General features: G+C 49.5%; 40 non-coding genes and 5 pseudogenes across 40 annotated transcripts; all 45 read right to left on the reverse strand.

Moving 5' to 3' along the window:
* Positions 1–115: 115 nt before the first annotated feature.
* On the reverse strand, positions 116–234 carry LOC149763358 (5S ribosomal RNA). Its single transcript, XR_016407460.1, has one exon. It is a non-coding gene; the product is annotated as a 5S ribosomal RNA (ribosomal RNA).
* A 247-nt stretch (positions 235–481) lies between these two features.
* Positions 482–600, reverse strand: LOC149763359 (5S ribosomal RNA). Its single transcript, XR_016410749.1, has one exon. It is a non-coding gene; the product is annotated as a 5S ribosomal RNA (ribosomal RNA).
* A 246-nt stretch (positions 601–846) lies between these two features.
* Positions 847–965, reverse strand: LOC149763360 (5S ribosomal RNA). The gene has a single exon (XR_016412838.1). It is a non-coding gene; the product is annotated as a 5S ribosomal RNA (ribosomal RNA).
* A 246-nt stretch (positions 966–1211) lies between these two features.
* Positions 1212–1330, reverse strand: LOC149763361 (5S ribosomal RNA). The gene has a single exon (XR_016410750.1). It is a non-coding gene; the product is annotated as a 5S ribosomal RNA (ribosomal RNA).
* Positions 1331–1576: 246 nt separating this feature from the next.
* On the reverse strand, positions 1577–1695 carry LOC149763362 (5S ribosomal RNA; annotated as a pseudogene).
* A 246-nt stretch (positions 1696–1941) lies between these two features.
* On the reverse strand, positions 1942–2060 carry LOC149763363 (5S ribosomal RNA). The gene has a single exon (XR_016410751.1). It is a non-coding gene; the product is annotated as a 5S ribosomal RNA (ribosomal RNA).
* A 248-nt stretch (positions 2061–2308) lies between these two features.
* Positions 2309–2427, reverse strand: LOC149763364 (5S ribosomal RNA). The gene has a single exon (XR_016404112.1). It is a non-coding gene; the product is annotated as a 5S ribosomal RNA (ribosomal RNA).
* A 246-nt stretch (positions 2428–2673) lies between these two features.
* On the reverse strand, positions 2674–2792 carry LOC149763365 (5S ribosomal RNA). The gene has a single exon (XR_016400693.1). It is a non-coding gene; the product is annotated as a 5S ribosomal RNA (ribosomal RNA).
* Positions 2793–3038: 246 nt separating this feature from the next.
* On the reverse strand, positions 3039–3157 carry LOC149763366 (5S ribosomal RNA). Its single transcript, XR_016410753.1, has one exon. It is a non-coding gene; the product is annotated as a 5S ribosomal RNA (ribosomal RNA).
* A 247-nt stretch (positions 3158–3404) lies between these two features.
* Positions 3405–3523, reverse strand: LOC149763367 (5S ribosomal RNA). Its single transcript, XR_016407461.1, has one exon. It is a non-coding gene; the product is annotated as a 5S ribosomal RNA (ribosomal RNA).
* A 247-nt stretch (positions 3524–3770) lies between these two features.
* On the reverse strand, positions 3771–3889 carry LOC149763368 (5S ribosomal RNA). Its single transcript, XR_016404113.1, has one exon. It is a non-coding gene; the product is annotated as a 5S ribosomal RNA (ribosomal RNA).
* A 246-nt stretch (positions 3890–4135) lies between these two features.
* Positions 4136–4254, reverse strand: LOC149763369 (5S ribosomal RNA). The gene has a single exon (XR_016402579.1). It is a non-coding gene; the product is annotated as a 5S ribosomal RNA (ribosomal RNA).
* Positions 4255–4500: 246 nt separating this feature from the next.
* LOC149763370 (5S ribosomal RNA) lies at positions 4501–4619 on the reverse strand. Its single transcript, XR_016410754.1, has one exon. It is a non-coding gene; the product is annotated as a 5S ribosomal RNA (ribosomal RNA).
* Positions 4620–4866: 247 nt separating this feature from the next.
* Positions 4867–4985, reverse strand: LOC149763371 (5S ribosomal RNA). The gene has a single exon (XR_016407462.1). It is a non-coding gene; the product is annotated as a 5S ribosomal RNA (ribosomal RNA).
* A 246-nt stretch (positions 4986–5231) lies between these two features.
* Positions 5232–5350, reverse strand: LOC149763372 (5S ribosomal RNA). Its single transcript, XR_016410755.1, has one exon. It is a non-coding gene; the product is annotated as a 5S ribosomal RNA (ribosomal RNA).
* Positions 5351–5596: 246 nt separating this feature from the next.
* Positions 5597–5715, reverse strand: LOC149763373 (5S ribosomal RNA). The gene has a single exon (XR_016410756.1). It is a non-coding gene; the product is annotated as a 5S ribosomal RNA (ribosomal RNA).
* Positions 5716–5961: 246 nt separating this feature from the next.
* Positions 5962–6080, reverse strand: LOC149763374 (5S ribosomal RNA; annotated as a pseudogene).
* A 246-nt stretch (positions 6081–6326) lies between these two features.
* LOC149763375 (5S ribosomal RNA) lies at positions 6327–6445 on the reverse strand. The gene has a single exon (XR_016402066.1). It is a non-coding gene; the product is annotated as a 5S ribosomal RNA (ribosomal RNA).
* Positions 6446–6693: 248 nt separating this feature from the next.
* LOC149763376 (5S ribosomal RNA) lies at positions 6694–6812 on the reverse strand. Its single transcript, XR_016404114.1, has one exon. It is a non-coding gene; the product is annotated as a 5S ribosomal RNA (ribosomal RNA).
* Positions 6813–7058: 246 nt separating this feature from the next.
* LOC149763377 (5S ribosomal RNA) lies at positions 7059–7177 on the reverse strand. The gene has a single exon (XR_016405102.1). It is a non-coding gene; the product is annotated as a 5S ribosomal RNA (ribosomal RNA).
* Positions 7178–7423: 246 nt separating this feature from the next.
* Positions 7424–7542, reverse strand: LOC149763378 (5S ribosomal RNA). The gene has a single exon (XR_016410757.1). It is a non-coding gene; the product is annotated as a 5S ribosomal RNA (ribosomal RNA).
* Positions 7543–7789: 247 nt separating this feature from the next.
* LOC149763379 (5S ribosomal RNA) lies at positions 7790–7908 on the reverse strand. The gene has a single exon (XR_016407463.1). It is a non-coding gene; the product is annotated as a 5S ribosomal RNA (ribosomal RNA).
* Positions 7909–8154: 246 nt separating this feature from the next.
* On the reverse strand, positions 8155–8273 carry LOC149763380 (5S ribosomal RNA). Its single transcript, XR_016410758.1, has one exon. It is a non-coding gene; the product is annotated as a 5S ribosomal RNA (ribosomal RNA).
* Positions 8274–8519: 246 nt separating this feature from the next.
* On the reverse strand, positions 8520–8638 carry LOC149763381 (5S ribosomal RNA). Its single transcript, XR_016410759.1, has one exon. It is a non-coding gene; the product is annotated as a 5S ribosomal RNA (ribosomal RNA).
* Positions 8639–8884: 246 nt separating this feature from the next.
* Positions 8885–9003, reverse strand: LOC149763382 (5S ribosomal RNA; annotated as a pseudogene).
* Positions 9004–9249: 246 nt separating this feature from the next.
* On the reverse strand, positions 9250–9368 carry LOC149763383 (5S ribosomal RNA). Its single transcript, XR_016410760.1, has one exon. It is a non-coding gene; the product is annotated as a 5S ribosomal RNA (ribosomal RNA).
* Positions 9369–9616: 248 nt separating this feature from the next.
* Positions 9617–9735, reverse strand: LOC149763384 (5S ribosomal RNA). The gene has a single exon (XR_016404115.1). It is a non-coding gene; the product is annotated as a 5S ribosomal RNA (ribosomal RNA).
* A 246-nt stretch (positions 9736–9981) lies between these two features.
* LOC149763385 (5S ribosomal RNA) lies at positions 9982–10100 on the reverse strand. Its single transcript, XR_016400694.1, has one exon. It is a non-coding gene; the product is annotated as a 5S ribosomal RNA (ribosomal RNA).
* Positions 10101–10346: 246 nt separating this feature from the next.
* On the reverse strand, positions 10347–10465 carry LOC149763386 (5S ribosomal RNA). The gene has a single exon (XR_016410761.1). It is a non-coding gene; the product is annotated as a 5S ribosomal RNA (ribosomal RNA).
* A 247-nt stretch (positions 10466–10712) lies between these two features.
* Positions 10713–10831, reverse strand: LOC149763387 (5S ribosomal RNA). The gene has a single exon (XR_016408311.1). It is a non-coding gene; the product is annotated as a 5S ribosomal RNA (ribosomal RNA).
* Positions 10832–11077: 246 nt separating this feature from the next.
* On the reverse strand, positions 11078–11196 carry LOC149763388 (5S ribosomal RNA). The gene has a single exon (XR_016410762.1). It is a non-coding gene; the product is annotated as a 5S ribosomal RNA (ribosomal RNA).
* Positions 11197–11442: 246 nt separating this feature from the next.
* On the reverse strand, positions 11443–11561 carry LOC149763389 (5S ribosomal RNA). The gene has a single exon (XR_016410764.1). It is a non-coding gene; the product is annotated as a 5S ribosomal RNA (ribosomal RNA).
* Positions 11562–11807: 246 nt separating this feature from the next.
* Positions 11808–11926, reverse strand: LOC149763390 (5S ribosomal RNA; annotated as a pseudogene).
* Positions 11927–12172: 246 nt separating this feature from the next.
* Positions 12173–12291, reverse strand: LOC149763391 (5S ribosomal RNA). Its single transcript, XR_016410765.1, has one exon. It is a non-coding gene; the product is annotated as a 5S ribosomal RNA (ribosomal RNA).
* A 248-nt stretch (positions 12292–12539) lies between these two features.
* On the reverse strand, positions 12540–12658 carry LOC149763392 (5S ribosomal RNA). Its single transcript, XR_016412236.1, has one exon. It is a non-coding gene; the product is annotated as a 5S ribosomal RNA (ribosomal RNA).
* Positions 12659–12904: 246 nt separating this feature from the next.
* On the reverse strand, positions 12905–13023 carry LOC149763393 (5S ribosomal RNA). The gene has a single exon (XR_016400695.1). It is a non-coding gene; the product is annotated as a 5S ribosomal RNA (ribosomal RNA).
* A 246-nt stretch (positions 13024–13269) lies between these two features.
* LOC149763394 (5S ribosomal RNA) lies at positions 13270–13388 on the reverse strand. Its single transcript, XR_016410766.1, has one exon. It is a non-coding gene; the product is annotated as a 5S ribosomal RNA (ribosomal RNA).
* A 247-nt stretch (positions 13389–13635) lies between these two features.
* Positions 13636–13754, reverse strand: LOC149763395 (5S ribosomal RNA; annotated as a pseudogene).
* A 246-nt stretch (positions 13755–14000) lies between these two features.
* LOC149763396 (5S ribosomal RNA) lies at positions 14001–14119 on the reverse strand. Its single transcript, XR_016410767.1, has one exon. It is a non-coding gene; the product is annotated as a 5S ribosomal RNA (ribosomal RNA).
* Positions 14120–14365: 246 nt separating this feature from the next.
* LOC149763397 (5S ribosomal RNA) lies at positions 14366–14484 on the reverse strand. Its single transcript, XR_016410768.1, has one exon. It is a non-coding gene; the product is annotated as a 5S ribosomal RNA (ribosomal RNA).
* A 246-nt stretch (positions 14485–14730) lies between these two features.
* On the reverse strand, positions 14731–14849 carry LOC149763398 (5S ribosomal RNA). The gene has a single exon (XR_016410769.1). It is a non-coding gene; the product is annotated as a 5S ribosomal RNA (ribosomal RNA).
* A 248-nt stretch (positions 14850–15097) lies between these two features.
* On the reverse strand, positions 15098–15216 carry LOC149763399 (5S ribosomal RNA). The gene has a single exon (XR_016401357.1). It is a non-coding gene; the product is annotated as a 5S ribosomal RNA (ribosomal RNA).
* Positions 15217–15462: 246 nt separating this feature from the next.
* LOC149763400 (5S ribosomal RNA) lies at positions 15463–15581 on the reverse strand. The gene has a single exon (XR_016401548.1). It is a non-coding gene; the product is annotated as a 5S ribosomal RNA (ribosomal RNA).
* Positions 15582–15827: 246 nt separating this feature from the next.
* LOC149763401 (5S ribosomal RNA) lies at positions 15828–15946 on the reverse strand. Its single transcript, XR_016401878.1, has one exon. It is a non-coding gene; the product is annotated as a 5S ribosomal RNA (ribosomal RNA).
* Positions 15947–16193: 247 nt separating this feature from the next.
* Positions 16194–16312, reverse strand: LOC149763402 (5S ribosomal RNA). Its single transcript, XR_016407464.1, has one exon. It is a non-coding gene; the product is annotated as a 5S ribosomal RNA (ribosomal RNA).
* Positions 16313–16349: the final 37 nt, after the last annotated feature.

The raw sequence follows: 16349 nt of genomic DNA on the forward strand, positions 1-16349 counted from the left end.
TCTCCGGACCCAGTTGATTGTCGGGGGAAAAAAATTATCCGAAGAGGAAAAGCCAAAAGCCAAAAAATTAAAAATAAATATTATCAAAAAATAAAAAAGCGGGCAAAAAATAAAAAGGGTGCAACATGAGGACTTCCCAGGGGGTCACCCATCCTAGTACTACTCTCGCCCAAGCACGCTTAACTGCGGAGTTCTGATAGGATCCGGTGCATTAGTGCTGGTATGATCGCACCCAAGACATGCCCTTCGAAACTCCCTTTTATGACAAAGCAGCAGACCTCGACGGCCCGAGACATTCGCGCCGCCGGGGCCGTTCTGGCGTAGGATTCAACGCGCTATTCCCGCTATGCGGCATGGCACCGCCAGTCTCCGGACTCAGTTTATTTTCGGGGGAAAAAAATTATCCGAAGAGGAAAAGCCAAAAGCCGAAAAATAAAAAATAAATGTTATCAAAAAATAAAAAAGCGGGCAAAAAATAAAAGGGGTGCAACACGAGGACTTCCCAGGGGGTCACCCATCCTAGTACTACTCTCGCCCAAGCACGCTTAACTGCGGAGTTCTGATGGGATCCGGTGCATTAGTGCTGGTATGATCGCACCCATGACATGCCCTTCGAAACTCCCTTTTATGACAAAGCAGCAGACCTCGACGGCCCGAGACATTCGCGCTGCCGGGGCCGTTCTGGCGTAGGATTCAACGCGCTGTTCCGCTATGCGGCATGGCACCGCCAGTCTCCGGACTCAGTTTATTTTCGGGGGAAAAAAATTATCCGAAGAGGAAAAGCCAAAAGCCGAAAAATAAAAAATAAATGTTATCAAAAAATAAAAAAGCGGGCAAAAAATAAAAGGAGTGCAACACGAGGACTTCCCAGGGGGTCACCCATCCTAGTACTACTCTCGCCCAAGCACGCTTAACTGCGGAGTTCTGATGGGATCCGGTGCATTAGTGCTGGTATGATCGCACCCATGACATGCCCTTCGAAACTCCCTTTTATGACAAAGCAGCAGACCTCGAAGGCCCGAGACATTCGCGCTGCCGGGGCCGTTCTGGCGTAGGATTCAACGCGCTGTTCCGCTATGCGGCATGGCACCGCCAGTCTCCGGACTCAATTTATTTTCGGGGGAAAAAAATTATCCGAAGAGGAAAAGCCAAAAGCCGAAAAATAAAAAATAAATGTTATCAAAAAATAAAAAAGCGGGCAAAAAATAAAAGGGGTGCAACACGAGGACTTCCCAGGGGGTCACCCATCCTAGTACTACTCTCGCCCAAGCACGCTTAACTGCGGAGTTCTGATGGGATCCGGTGCATTAGTGCTGGTATGATCGCACCCATGACATGCCCTTCGAAACTCCCTTTTATGACAAAGCAGCAGACCTCGACGGCCCGAGACATTCGCGCTGCCGGGGCCGTTCTGGCGTAGGATTCAACGCGCTGTTCCGCTATGCGGCATGGCACCGCCAGTCTCCGGACTCAGTTTATTTTCGGGGGGAAAAAATTATCCGAAGAGGAAAAGCCAAAAGCCAAAAAATTAAAAATAAATATTATCAAAAAATAAAAAAGCAGGCAAAAAATAAAAAGGGTGCAACACGAGGACTTCCCAGGGGGTCACCCATCCTAGTACTTCTCTCGCCCAAGCACGCCTAACTGCGGAGTTATGATGGGATCCGGTGCATTAGTGCTGGTATGATCGCACCCATGACATGCCCTTCGAAACTCCCTTTTATGACAAAGCAGCAGACCGCGACGGCCCGAGACATTCGCGCTGCCGGGGCCGTTCTGGCGTAGGATTCAACGCGCTGTTCCGCTATGCGGCATGGCACCGCGAGTCTCCGGACTCAGTTTATTTTCGGGGGAAAAAAATTATCCGAAGAGGAAAAGCCAAAAGCCGAAAAATTAAAAATAAATATTATCAAAAAATAAAAAAGCGGGCAAAAAATAAAAGGGGTGCAACACGAGGACTTCCCAGGGGGTCACCCATCCTAGTACTACTCTCGCCCAAGCACGCTTAACTGCGGAGTTCTGATGGGATCCGGTGCATTAGTGCTGGTATGATCGCACCCATGACATGCCCATCGAAACTCCCTTTTATGACAAAGCAGCAGACCTCGACGGCCCGAGACATTCGCGCCGCCGGGGCCGTTCTGGCGTAGGATTCAACGCGCTATTCCCGCTATGCGGCATGGCACCGCCAGTCTCCGGACTCAGTTTATTTTCGGGGGAAAAAAATTATCCGAAGAGGAAAAGCCGAAAGCCGAAAAATTAAAAATAAATATTATCAAAAAATAAAAAAGTGGAGAAAAAAATAAAAAGGGTGCAACACGAGGACTTCCCAGGGGGTCACCCATCCTAGTACTACTCTCGCCCAAGCACGCCTAACTGCGGAGTTCTGATGGGATCCGGTGCATTAGTGCTGGTATGATCGCACCCATGACATGCCCTTCGAAACTCCCTTTTATGACAAAGCAGCAGACCTCGACGGCCCGAGACATTCGCGCTGCCGGGGCCGTTCTGGCGTAGGATTCAACGCGCTGTTCCGCTATGCGGCATGGCACCGCGAGTCTCCGGACTCAGTTTATTTTCGGGGGAAAAAAATTATCCGAAGAGGAAAAGCCAAAAGCCGAAAAATTAAAAATAAATATTATCAAAAAATAAAAAAGCGGGCAAAAAATAAAAGGGGTGCAACACGAGGACTTCCCAGGGGGTCACCCATCCTAGTACTACTCACGCCCAAGCACGCTTAACTGCGGAGTTCTGATGGGATCCGGTGCATTAGTGCTGGTATGACCGCACCCATGACATGCCCATCGAAACACCCTTTCATGACAAAGCAGCAGACCTCGACGGCCCGAGACATTCGCGCTGCCGGGGCCGTTCTGGCGTAGGATTCAATGCGCTGTTCCGCTATGCGGCATGGCACCGCGAGTCTCCGGACTCAGTTTATTTTCGAGGGAAAAAAATTATCCGAAGAGGAAAAGCCAAAAGCCAAAAAATTAAAAATAAATGTTATCAAAAAAGAAAAAAGCGGGCAAAAAATAAAAGGGGTGCAACACGAGGACTTCCCAGGGGGTCACCCATCCTAGTACTACTCTCGCCCAAGCACGCTTAACTGCGGAGTTCTGATGGGATCCGGTGCATTAGTGCTGGTATGATCGCACCCATGATATGCCCTTCGAAACTCCCTTTTATGACAAAGCAGCAGACCTCGACGGCCCGAGACATTCGCGCTGCCGGGGCCGTTCTGGCGTAGGATTCAACGCGCTGGTCCCGCTATGCGGCATGGCACCGCCAGTCTCCGGACCCAGTTTATTGTCGGGGGAAAAAAATTATCCGAAGAGGAAAAGCCAAAAGCCAAAAAATTAAAAATAAATATTATCAAAAAATAAAAAAGCGGGCAAAAAATAAAAAGGGTGCAACATGAGGACTTCCCAGGGGGTCACCCATCCTAGTACTACTCTCGCCCAAGCACGCTTAACTGCGGAGTTCTGATAGGATCCGGTGCATTAGTGCTGGTATGATCGCACCCAAGACATGCCCTTCGAAACTCCCTTTTATGACAAAGTAGCAGACCTCGACGGCCCGAGACATTCGCGCTGCCGAGGCCGTTCTGGCGTAGGATTCAACACGCTGTTCCGCTATGCGGCATGGCACCGCCAGTCTCCGGACTCAGTTTATTTTCGGGGGAAAAAAATTATCCGAAGAGGAAAAGCCGAAAGCCGAAAAATTAAAAATAAATATTATCAAAAAATAAAAAAGTGGAGAAAAAAATAAAAAGGGTGCAACACGAGGACTTCCCAGGGGGTCACCCATCCTAGTACTACTCTCGCCCAAGCACGCCTAACTGCGGAGTTCTGATGGGATCCGGTGCATTAGTGCTGGTATGATCGCACCCATGACATGCCCTTCGAAACTCCCTTTTATGACAAAGCAGCAGACCTCGACGGCCCGAGACATTCGCGCTGCCGGGGCCGTTCTGGCGTAGGATTCAACGCGCTGTTCCGCTATGCGGCATGGCACCGCCAGTCTCCGGACTCAATTTATTTTCGGGGGAAAAAAATTATCCGAAGAGGAAAAGCCAAAAGCCGAAAAATAAAAAATAAATGTTATCAAAAAATAAAAAAGCGGGCAAAAAATAAAAGGGGCGCAACACGAGGACTTCCCAGGGGGTCACCCATCCTAGTACTACTCTCGCCCAAGCACGCTTAACTGCGGAGTTCTGATGGGATCCGGTGCATTAGTGCTGGTATGACCGCACCCATGACATGCCCATCGAAACACCCTTTCATGACAAAGCAGCAGACCTCGACGGCCCGAGACATTCGCGCTGCCGGGGCCGTTCTGGCGTAGGATTCAATGCGCTGTTCCGCTATGCGGCATGGCACCGCCAGTCTCCGGACTCAGTTTATTTTCGAGGGAAAAAAATTATCCGAAGAGGAAAAGCCAAAAGCCAAAAAATTAAAAATAAATGTTATCAAAAAAGAAAAAAGCGGGCAAAAAATAAAAGGGGTGCAACACGAGGACTTCCCAGGGGGTCACCCATCCTAGTACTACTCTCGCCCAAGCACGCTTAACTGCGGAGTTCTGATGGGATCCGGTGCATTAGTGCTGGTATGATCGCACCCATGATATGCCCTTCGAAACTCCCTTTTATGACAAAGCAGCAGACCTCGACGGCCCGAGACATTCGCGCTGCCGGGGCCGTTCTGGCGTAGGATTCAACGCGCTGGTCCCGCTATGCGGCATGGCACCGCCAGTCTCCGGACCCAGTTTATTGTCGGGGGAAAAAAATTATCCGAAGAGGAAAAGCCAAAAGCCAAAAAATTAAAAATAAATATTATCAAAAAATAAAAAAGCGGGCAAAAAATAAAAAGGGTGCAACATGAGGACTTCCCAGGGGGTCACCCATCCTAGTACTACTCTCGCCCAAGCACGCTTAACTGCGGAGTTCTGATAGGATCCGGTGCATTAGTGCTGGTATGATCGCACCCAAGACATGCCCTTCGAAACTCCCTTTTATGACAAAGTAGCAGACCTCGACGGCCCGAGACATTCGCGCTGCCGGGGCCGTTCTGGCGTAGGATTCAACACGCTGTTCCGCTATGCGGCATGGCACCGCCAGTCTCCGGACTCAGTTTATTTTCGGGGGAAAAAAATTATCCGAAGAGGAAAAGCCAAAAGCCGAAAAATAAAAAATAAATGTTATCAAAAAATAAAAAAGCGGGCAAAAAATAAAAGGGGTGCAACACGAGGACTTCCCAGGGGGTCACCCATCCTAGTACTACTCTCGCCCAAGCACGCTTAACTGCGGAGTTCTGATGGGATCCGGTGCATTAGTGCTGGTATGATCGCACCCATGACATGCCCTTCGAAACTCCCTTTTATGACAAAGCAGCAGACCTCGACGGCCCGAGACATTCGCGCTGCCGGGGCCGTTCTGGCGTAGGATTCAACGCGCTGTTCCGCTATGCGGCATGGCACCGCCAGTCTCCGGACTCAATTTATTTTCGGGGGAAAAAAATTATCCGAAGAGGAAAAGCCAAAAGCCGAAAAATAAAAAATAAATGTTATCAAAAAATAAAAAAGCGGGCAAAAAATAAAAGGGGTGCAACACGAGGACTTCCCAGGGGGTCACCCATCCTAGTACTACTCTCGCCCAAGCACGCTTAACTGCGGAGTTCTGATGGGATCCGGTGCATTAGTGCTGGTATGATCGCACCCATGACATGCCCTTCGAAACTCCCTTTTATGACAAAGCAGCAGACCTCGACGGCCCGAGACATTCGCGCTGCCGGGGCCGTTCTGGCGTAGGATTCAACGCACTGTTCCGCTATGCGGCATGGCACCGCCAGTCTCCGGACTCAGTTTATTTTCGGGGGGAAAAAATTATCCGAAGAGGAAAAGCCAAAAGCCAAAAAATTAAAAATAAATATTATCAAAAAATAAAAAAGCAGGCAAAAAATAAAAAGGGTGCAACACGAGGACTTCCCAGGGGGTCACCCATCCTAGTACTTCTCTCGCCCAAGCACGCCTAACTGCGGAGTTATGATGGGATCCGGTGCATTAGTGCTGGTATGATCGCACCCATGACATGCCCTTCGAAACTCCCTTTTATGACAAAGCAGCAGACCGCGACGGCCCGAGACATTCGCGCTGCCGGGGCCGTTCTGGCGTAGGATTCAACACGCTGTTCCGCTATGCGGCATGGCACCGCGAGTCTCCGGACTCAGTTTATTTTCGGGGGAAAAAAATTATCCGAAGAGGAAAAGCCAAAAGCCGAAAAATTAAAAATAAATATTATCAAAAAATAAAAAAGCGGGCAAAAAATAAAAGGGGTGCAACACGAGGACTTCCCAGGGGGTCACCCATCCTAGTACTACTCTCGCCCAAGCACGCTTAACTGCGGAGTTCTGATGGGATCCGGTGCATTAGTGCTGGTATGATCGCATCCATGACATGCCCATCGAAACTCCCTTTTATGACAAAGCAGCAGACCTCGACGGCCCGAGACATTCGCGCCGCCGGGGCCGTTCTGGCGTAGGATTCAACGCGCTATTCCCGCTATGCGGCATGGCACCGCCAGTCTCCGGACTCAGTTTATTTTCGGGGGAAAAAAATTATCCGAAGAGGAAAAGCCGAAAGCCGAAAAATTAAAAATAAATATTATCAAAAAATAAAAAAGTGGAGAAAAAAATAAAAAGGGTGCAACACGAGGACTTCCCAGGGGGTCACCCATCCTAGTACTACTCTCGCCCAAGCACGCCTAACTGCGGAGTTCTGATGGGATCCGGTGCATTAGTGCTGGTATGATCGCACCCATGACATGCCCTTCGAAACTCCCTTTTATGACAAAGCAGCAGACCTCGACGGCCCGAGACATTCGCGCTGCCGGGGCCGTTCTGGCGTAGGATTCAACGCGCTGTTCCGCTATGCGGCATGGCACCGCGAGTCTCCGGACTCAGTTTATTTTCGGGGGAAAAAAATTATCCGAAGAGGAAAAGCCAAAAGCCGAAAAATTAAAAATAAATATTATCAAAAAATAAAAAAGCGGGCAAAAAATAAAAGGGGTGCAACACGAGGACTTCCTAGGGGGTCACCCATCCTAGTACTACTCACGCCCAAGCACGCTTAACTGCGGAGTTCCGATGGGATCCGGTGCATTAGTGCTGGTATGACCGCACCCATGACATGCCCATCGAAACACCCTTTCATGACAAAGCAGCAGACCTCGACGGCCCGAGACATTCGCGCTGCCGGGGCCGTTCTGGCGTAGGATTCAATGCGCTGTTCCGCTATGCGGCATGGCACCGCGAGTCTCCGGACTCAGTTTATTTTCGAGGGAAAAAAATTATCCGAAGAGGAAAAGCCAAAAGCCAAAAAATTAAAAATAAATGTTATCAAAAAAGAAAAAAGCGGGCAAAAAATAAAAGGGGTGCAACACGAGGACTTCCCAGGGGGTCACCCATCCTAGTACTACTCTCGCCCAAGCACGCTTAACTGCGGAGTTCTGATGGGATCCGGTGCATTAGTGCTGGTATGATCGCACCCATGATATGCCCTTCGAAACTCCCTTTTATGACAAAGCAGCAGACCTCGACGGCCCGAGACATTCGCGCTGCCGGGGCCGTTCTGGCGTAGGATTCAACGCGCTGGTCCCGCTATGCGGCATGGCACCGCCAGTCTCCGGACCCAGTTTATTGTCGGGGGAAAAAAATTATCCGAAGAGGAAAAGCCAAAAGCCAAAAAATTAAAAATAAATATTATCAAAAAATAAAAAAGCGGGCAAAAAATAAAAAGGGTGCAACATGAGGACTTCCCAGGGGGTCACCCATCCTAGTACTACTCTCGCCCAAGCACGCTTAACTGCGGAGTTCTGATAGGATCCGGTGCATTAGTGCTGGTATGATCGCACCCAAGACATGCCCTTCGAAACTCCCTTTTATGACAAAGTAGCAGACCTCGACGGCCCGAGACATTCGCGCTGCCGGGGCCGTTCTGGCGTAGGATTCAACACGCTGTTCCGCTATGCGGCATGGCACCGCCAGTCTCCGGACTCAGTTTATTTTCGGGGGAAAAAAATTATCCGAAGAGGAAAAGCCAAAAGCCGAAAAATAAAAAATAAATGTTATCAAAAAATAAAAAAGCGGGCAAAAAATAAAAGGGGTGCAACACGAGGACTTCCCAGGGGGTCACCCATCCTAGTACTACTCTCGCCCAAGCACGCTTAACTGCGGAGTTCTGATGGGATCCGGTGCATTAGTGCTGGTATGATCGCACCCATGACATGCCCTTCGAAACTCCCTTTTATGACAAAGCAGCAGACCTCGACGGCCCGAGACATTCGCGCTGCCGGGGCCGTTCTGGCGTAGGATTCAACGCGCTGTTCCGCTATGCGGCATGGCACCGCCAGTCTCCGGACTCAATTTATTTTCGGGGGAAAAAAATTATCCGAAGAGGAAAAGCCAAAAGCCGAAAAATAAAAAATAAATGTTATCAAAAAATAAAAAAGCGGGCAAAAAATAAAAGGGGTGCAACACGAGGACTTCCCAGGGGGTCACCCATCCTAGTACTACTCTCGCCCAAGCACGCTTAACTGCGGAGTTCTGATGGGATCCGGTGCATTAGTGCTGGTATGATCGCACCCATGACATGCCCTTCGAAACTCCCTTTTATGACAAAGCAGCAGACCTCGACGGCCCGAGACATTCGCGCTGCCGGGGCCGTTCTGGCGTAGGATTCAACGCGCTGTTCCGCTATGCGGCATGGCACCGCCAGTCTCCGGACTCAGTTTATTTTCGGGGGGAAAAAATTATCCGAAGAGGAAAAGCCAAAAGCCAAAAAATTAAAAATAAATATTATCAAAAAATAAAAAAGCAGGCAAAAAATAAAAAGGGTGCAACACGAGGACTTCCCAGGGGGTCACCCATCCTAGTACTTCTCTCGCCCAAGCACGCCTAACTGCGGAGTTATGATGGGATCCGGTGCATTAGTGCTGGTATGATCGCACCCATGACATGCCCTTCGAAACTCCCTTTTATGACAAAGCAGCAGACCGCGACGGCCCGAGACATTCGCGCTGCCGGGGCCGTTCTGGCGTAGGATTCAACACGCTGTTCCGCTATGCGGCATGGCACCGCGAGTCTCCGGACTCAGTTTATTTTCGGGGGAAAAAAATTATCCGAAGAGGAAAAGCCAAAAGCCGAAAAATTAAAAATAAATATTATCAAAAAATAAAAAAGCGGGCAAAAAATAAAAGGGGTGCAACACGAGGACTTCCCAGGGGGTCACCCATCCTAGTACTACTCTCGCCCAAGCACGCTTAACTGCGGAGTTCTGATGGGATCCGGTGCATTAGTGCTGGTATGATCGCACCCATGACATGCCCATCGAAACTCCCTTTTATGACAAAGCAGCAGACCTCGACGGCCCGAGACATTCGCGCCGCCGGGGCCGTTCTGGCGTAGGATTCAACGCGCTATTCCCGCTATGCGGCATGGCACCGCCAGTCTCCGGACTCAGTTTATTTTCGGGGGAAAAAAATTATCCGAAGAGGAAAAGCCAAAAGCCGAAAAATTAAAAATAAATATTATCAAAAAATAAAAAAGTGGAGAAAAAAATAAAAAGGGTGCAACACGAGGACTTCCCAGGGGGTCACCCATCCTAGTACTACTCTCGCCCAAGCACGCCTAACTGCGGAGTTCTGATGGGATCCGGTGCATTAGTGCTGGTATGATCGCACCCATGACATGCCCTTCGAAACTCCCTTTTATGACAAAGCAGCAGACCTCGACGGCCCGAGACATTCGCGCTGCCGGGGCCGTTCTGGCGTAGGATTCAACGCGCTGTTCCGCTATGCGGCATGGCACCGCGAGTCTCCGGACTCAGTTTATTTTCGGGGGAAAAAAATTATCCGAAGAGGAAAAGCCAAAAGCCGAAAAATTAAAAATAAATATTATCAAAAAATAAAAAAGCGGGCAAAAAATAAAAGGGGTGCAACACGAGGACTTCCCAGGGGGTCACCCATCCTAGTACTACTCACGCCCAAGCACGCTTAACTGCGGAGTTCTGATGGGATCCGGTGCATTAGTGCTGGTATGACCGCACCCATGACATGCCAATCGAAACACCCTTTCATGACAAAGCAGCAGACCTCAACGGCCCGAGACATTCGCGCTGCCGGGGCCGTTCTGGCGTAGGATTCAATGCGCTGTTCCGCTATGCGGCATGGCACCGCGAGTCTCCGGACTCAGTTTATTTTCGAGGGAAAAAAATTATCCGAAGAGGAAAAGCCAAAAGCCAAAAAATTAAAAATAAATGTTATCAAAAAAGAAAAAAGCGGGCAAAAAATAAAAGGGGTGCAACACGAGGACTTCCCAGGGGGTCACCCATCCTAGTACTACTCTCGCCCAAGCACGCTTAACTGCGGAGTTCTGATGGGATCCGGTGCATTAGTGCTGGTATGATCGCACCCATGATATGCCCTTCGAAACTCCCTTTTATGACAAAGCAGCAGACCTCGACGGCCCGAGACATTCGCGCTGCCGGGGCCGTTCTGGCGTAGGATTCAACGCGCTGGTCCCGCTATGCGGCATGGCACCGCCAGTCTCCGGACCCAGTTTATTGTCGGGGGAAAAAAATTATCCGAAGAGGAAAAGCCAAAAGCCAAAAAATTAAAAATAAATATTATCAAAAAATAAAAAAGCGGGCAAAAAATAAAAAGGGTGCAACATGAGGACTTCCCAGGGGGTCACCCATCCTAGTACTACTCTCGCCCAAGCACGCTTAACTGCGGAGTTCTGATAGGATCCGGTGCATTAGTGCTAGTATGATCGCACCCAAGACATGCCCTTCGAAACTCCCTTTTATGACAAAGTAGCAGACCTCGACGGCCCGAGACATTCGCGCTGCCGGGGCCGTTCTGGCGTAGGATTCAACACGCTGTTCCGCTATGCGGCATGGCACCGCCAGTCTCCGGACTCAGTTTATTTTCGGGGGAAAAAAATTATCCGAAGAGGAAAAGCCAAAAGCCGAAAAATAAAAAATAAATGTTATCAAAAAATAAAAAAGCGGGCAAAAAATAAAAGGGGTGCAACACGAGGACTTCCCAGGGGGTCACCCATCCTAGTACTACTCTCGCCCAAGCACGCTTAACTGCGGAGTTCTGATGGGATCCGGTGCATTAGTGCTGGTATGATCGCACCCATGACATGCCCTTCGAAACTCCCTTTTATGACAAAGCAGCAGACCTCGACGGCCCGAGACATTCGCGCTGCCGGGGCCGTTCTGGCGTAGGATTCAACGCGCTGTTCCGCTATGCGGCATGGCACCGCCAGTCTCCGGACTCAATTTATTTTCGGGGGAAAAAAATTATCCGAAGAGGAAAAGCCAAAAGCCGAAAAATAAAAAATAAATGTTATCAAAAAATAAAAAAGCGGGCAAAAAATAAAAGGGGTGCAACACGAGGACTTCCCAGGGGGTCACCCATCCTAGTACTACTCTCGCCCAAGCACGCTTAACTGCGGAGTTCTGATGGGATCCGGTGCATTAGTGCTGGTATGATCGCACCCATGACATGCCCTTCGAAACTCCCTTTTATGACAAAGCAGCAGACCTCGACGGCCCGAGACATTCGCGCTGCCGGGGCCGTTCTGGCGTAGGATTCAACGCGCTGTTCCGCTATGCGGCATGGCACCGCCAGTCTCCGGACTCAGTTTATTTTCGGGGGGAAAAAATTATCCGAAGAGGAAAAGCCAAAAGCCAAAAAATTAAAAATAAATATTATCAAAAAATAAAAAAGCAGGCAAAAAATAAAAAGGGTGCAACACGAGGACTTCCCAGGGGGTCACCCATCCTAGTACTTCTCTCGCCCAAGCACGCCTAACTGCGGAGTTATGATGGGATCCGGTGCATTAGTGCTGGTATGATCGCACCCATGACATGCCCTTCGAAACTCCCTTTTATGACAAAGCAGCAGACCGCGACGGCCCGAGACATTCGCGCTGCCGGGGCCGTTCTGGCGTAGGATTCAACGCGCTGTTCCGCTATGCGGCATGGCACCGCGAGTCTCCGGACTGAGTTTATTTTCGGGGGAAAAAAATTATCCGAAGAGGAAAAGCCAAAAGCCGAAAAATTAAAAATAAATATTATCAAAAAATAAAAAAGCGGGCAAAAAATAAAAGGGGTGCAACACGAGGACTTCCCAGGGGGTCACCCATCCTAGTACTACTCTCGCCCAAGCACGCTTAACTGCGGAGTTCTGATGGGATCCGGTGCATTAGTGCTGGTATGATCGCACCCATGACATGCCCATCGAAACTCCCTTTTATGACAAAGCAGCAGACCTCGACGGCCCGAGACATTCGCGCCGCCGGGGCCGTTCTGGCGTAGGATTCAACGCGCTATTCCCGCTATGCGGCATGGCACCGCCAGTCTCCGGACTCAGTTTATTTTCGGGGGAAAAAAATTATCCGAAGAGGAAAAGCCAAAAGCCGAAAAATTAAAAATAAATATTATCAAAAAATAAAAAAGTGGAGAAAAAAATAAAAAGGGTGCAACACGAGGACTTCCCAGGGGGTCACCCATCCTAGTACTACTCTCGCCCAAGCACGCTTAACTGCGGAGTTCTGATGGGATCCGGTGCATTAGTGCTGGTATGATCGCACCCATGACATGCCCTTCGAAACTCCCTTTTATGACAAAGCAGCAGACCTCGACGGCCCGAGACATTCGCGCTGCCGGAGCCGTTCTGGCGTAGGATTCAACGCGCTGTTCCGCTATGCGGCATGGCACCGCGAGTCTCCGGACTCAGTTTATTTTCGGGGGAAAAAAATTATCCGAAGAGGAAAAGCCAAAAGCCGAAAAATTAAAAATAAATATTATCAAAAAATAAAAAAGCGGGCAAAAAATAAAAGGGGTGCAACACGAGGACTTCCCAGGGGGTCACCCATCCTAGTACTACTCACGCCCAAGCACGCTTAACTGCGGAGTTCTGATGGGATCCGGTGCATTAGTGCTGGTATGACCGCACCCATGACATGCCCATCGAAACACCCTTTCATGACAAAGCAGCAGACCTCGACGGCCCGAGACATTCGCGCTGCCGGGGCCGTTCTGGCGTAGGATTCAATGCGCTGTTCCGCTATGCGGCATGGCACCGCGAGTCTCCGGACTCAGTTTATTTTCGAGGGAAAAAAATTATCCGAAGAGGAAAAGCCAAAAGCCAAAAAATTAAAAATAAATGTTATCAAAAAAGAAAAAAGCGGGCAAAAAATAAAAGGGGTGCAACACGAGGACTTCCCAGGGGGTCACCCATCCTAGTACTACTCTCGCCCAAGCACGCTTAACTGCGGAGTTCTGATGGGATCCGGTGCATTAGTGCTGGTATGATCGCACCCATGATATGCCCTTCGAAACTCCCTTTTATGACAAAGCAGCAGACCTCGACGGCCCGAGACATTCGCGCTGCCGGGGCCGTTCTGGCGTAGGATTCAACGCGCTGGTCCCGCTATGCGGCATGGCACCGCCAGTCTCCGGACCCAGTTTATTGTCGGGGGAAAAAAATTATCCGAAGAGGAAAAGCCAAAAGCCAAAAAATTAAAAATAAATATTATCAAAAAATAAAAAAGCGGGCAAAAAATAAAAAGGGTGCAACATGAGGACTTCCCAGGGGGTCACCCATCCTAGTGCTACTCTCGCCCAAGCACGCTTAACTGCGGAGTTCTGATAGGATCCGGTGCATTAGTGCTGGTATGATCGCACCCAAGACATGCCCTTCGAAACTCCCTTTTATGACAAAGTAGCAGACCTCGACGGCCCGAGACATTCGCGCTGCCGGGGCCGTTCTGGCGTAGGATTCAACACGCTGTTCCGCTATGCGGCATGGCACCGCCAGTCTCCGGACTCAGTTTATTTTCGGGGGAAAAAAATTATCCGAAGAGGAAAAGCCAAAAGCCGAAAAATAAAAAATAAATGTTATCAAAAAATAAAAAAGCGGGCAAAAAATAAAAGGGGTGCAACACGAGGACTTCCCAGGGGGTCACCCATCCTAGTACTACTCTCGCCCAAGCACGCTTAACTGCGGAGTTCTGATGGGATCCGGTGCATTAGTGCTGGTATGATCGCACCCATGACATGCCCTTCGAAACTCCCTTTTATGACAAAGCAGCAGACCTCGACGGCCCGAGACATTCGCGCTGCCGGGGCCGTTCTGGCGTAGGATTCAACGCGCTGTTTCGCTATGCGGCATGGCACCGCCAGTCTCCGGACTCAGTTTATTTTCGGGGGAAAAAAATTATCCGAAGAGGAAAAGCCAAAAGCCGAAAAATAAAAAATAAATGTTATCAAAAAATAAAAAAGCGGGCAAAAAATAAAAGGGGTGCAACACGAGGACTTCCCAGGGGGTCACCCATCCTAGTACTACTCTCGCCCAAGCACGCTTAACTGCGGAGTTCTGATGGGATCCGGTGCATTAGTGCTGGTATGATCGCACCCATGACATGCCCTTCGAAACTCCCTTTTATGACAAAGCAGCAGACCTCGACGGCCCGAGACATTCGCGCTGCCGGGGCCGTTCTGGCGTAGGATTCAACGCGCTGTTCCGCTATGCGGCATGGCACCGCCAGTCTCCGGACTCAGTTTATTTTCGGGGGAAAAAAATTATCCGAAGAGGAAAAGCCAAAAGCCGAAAAATTAAAAATAAATATTATCAAAAAATAAAAAAGCGGGCAAAAAATAAAAGGGGTGCAACACGAGGACTTCCCAGGGGGTCACCCATCCTAGTACTACTCTCGCCCAAGCACGCTTAACTGCGGAGTTCTGATGGGATCCGGTGCATTAGTGCTGGTATGATCGCACCCATGACATGCCCATCGAAACTCCCTTTTATGACAAAGCAGCAGACCTCGACGGCCCGAGACATTCGCGCCGCCGGGGCCGTTCTGGCGTAGGATTCAACGCGCTATTCCCGCTATGCGGCATGGCACCGCCAGTCTCCGGACTCAGTTTATTTTCGGGGGAAAAAAATTTTCCGAAGAGGAAAAGCCAAAAGCCGAAAAATTAAAAATAAATATTATCAAAAAATAAAAAAGTGGAGAAAAAAATAAAAAGGGTGCAACACGAGGACTTCCCAGGGGGTCACCCATCCTAGTACTACTCTCGCCCAAGCACGCTTAACTGCGGAGTTCTGATGGGATCCGGAGCATTAGTGCTGGTATGATCGCACCCATGACATGCCCTTCGAAACTCCCTTTTATGACAAAGCAGCAGACCTCGACGGCCCGAGATATTCGCGCTGCCGGGGCCGTTCTGGCGTTGGATTCAACGCGCTGTTCCGCTATGCGGCATGGCACCGCGAGTCTCCGGACTCAGTTTATTTTCAGGGGAAAAAAATTATCCGAAGAGGAAAAGCCAAAAGCCGAAAAATTAAAAATAAATATTATCAAAAAATAAAAAAGCGGGCAAAAAATAAAAGGGGTGCAACACGAGGACTTCCCAGGGGGTCACCCATCCTAATACTACTCTCGCCCAAGCACGCTTAACTGCGGAGTTCTGATGGGATCCGGTGCATTAGTGCTGGTATGATCGCACCCATGACATGCCCATCGAAACACCCTTTTATGACAAAGCAGCAGACCTCGACGGCCCGAGACATTCGCGCTGCCGGGGCCGTTCTGGCGTAGGATTCAATGCGCTGTTCCGCTATGCGGCATGGCACCGCGAGTCTCCGGACTCAGTTTATTTTCGAGGGAAAAAAATTATCCGAAGAGGAAAAGCCAAAAGCCAAAAAATTAAAAATAAATGTTATCAAAAAAGAAAAAAGCGGGCAAAAAATAAAAGGGGTGCAACACGAGGACTTCCCAGGGGGTCACCCATCCTAGTACTACTCTCGCCCAAGCACGCTTAACTGCGGAGTTCTGATGGGATCCGGTGCATTAGTGCTGGTATGATCGCACCAATGATATGCCCTTCGAAACTCCCTTTTATGACAAAGCAGCAGACCTCGACGGCCCGAGACATTCGCGCTGCCGGGGCCGTTCTGGCGTAGGATTCAACGTGCTGGTCCCGCTATGCGGCATGGCACCGCCAGTCTCCGGACCCAGTTTATTGTCGGGGGAAAAAAATTATCCGAAGAGGAAAAGCCAAAAGCCAAAAAATTAAAAATAAATATTATCAAAAAATAAAAAAGCGGGCAAAAAATAAAAAGGGTGCAACATGAGGACTTCCCAGGGGGTCACCCATCCTAGTACTACTCTCGCCCAAGCACGCTTAACTGCGGAGTTCTGATAGGATCCGGTGCATTAGTGCTGGTATGATCGCACCCAAGACATGCCCTTCGAAACTCCCTTTTATGACAAAGT

Source organism: Phoenix dactylifera, chromosome 4 (assembly GCF_051530095.1).
Source record: "Phoenix dactylifera cultivar Ajwa chromosome 4, Ajwa_hap1_PhDact_Kaust_v1.1, whole genome shotgun sequence".
In the NCBI taxonomy this organism is placed as follows: domain Eukaryota; kingdom Viridiplantae; phylum Streptophyta; class Magnoliopsida; order Arecales; family Arecaceae; genus Phoenix; species Phoenix dactylifera.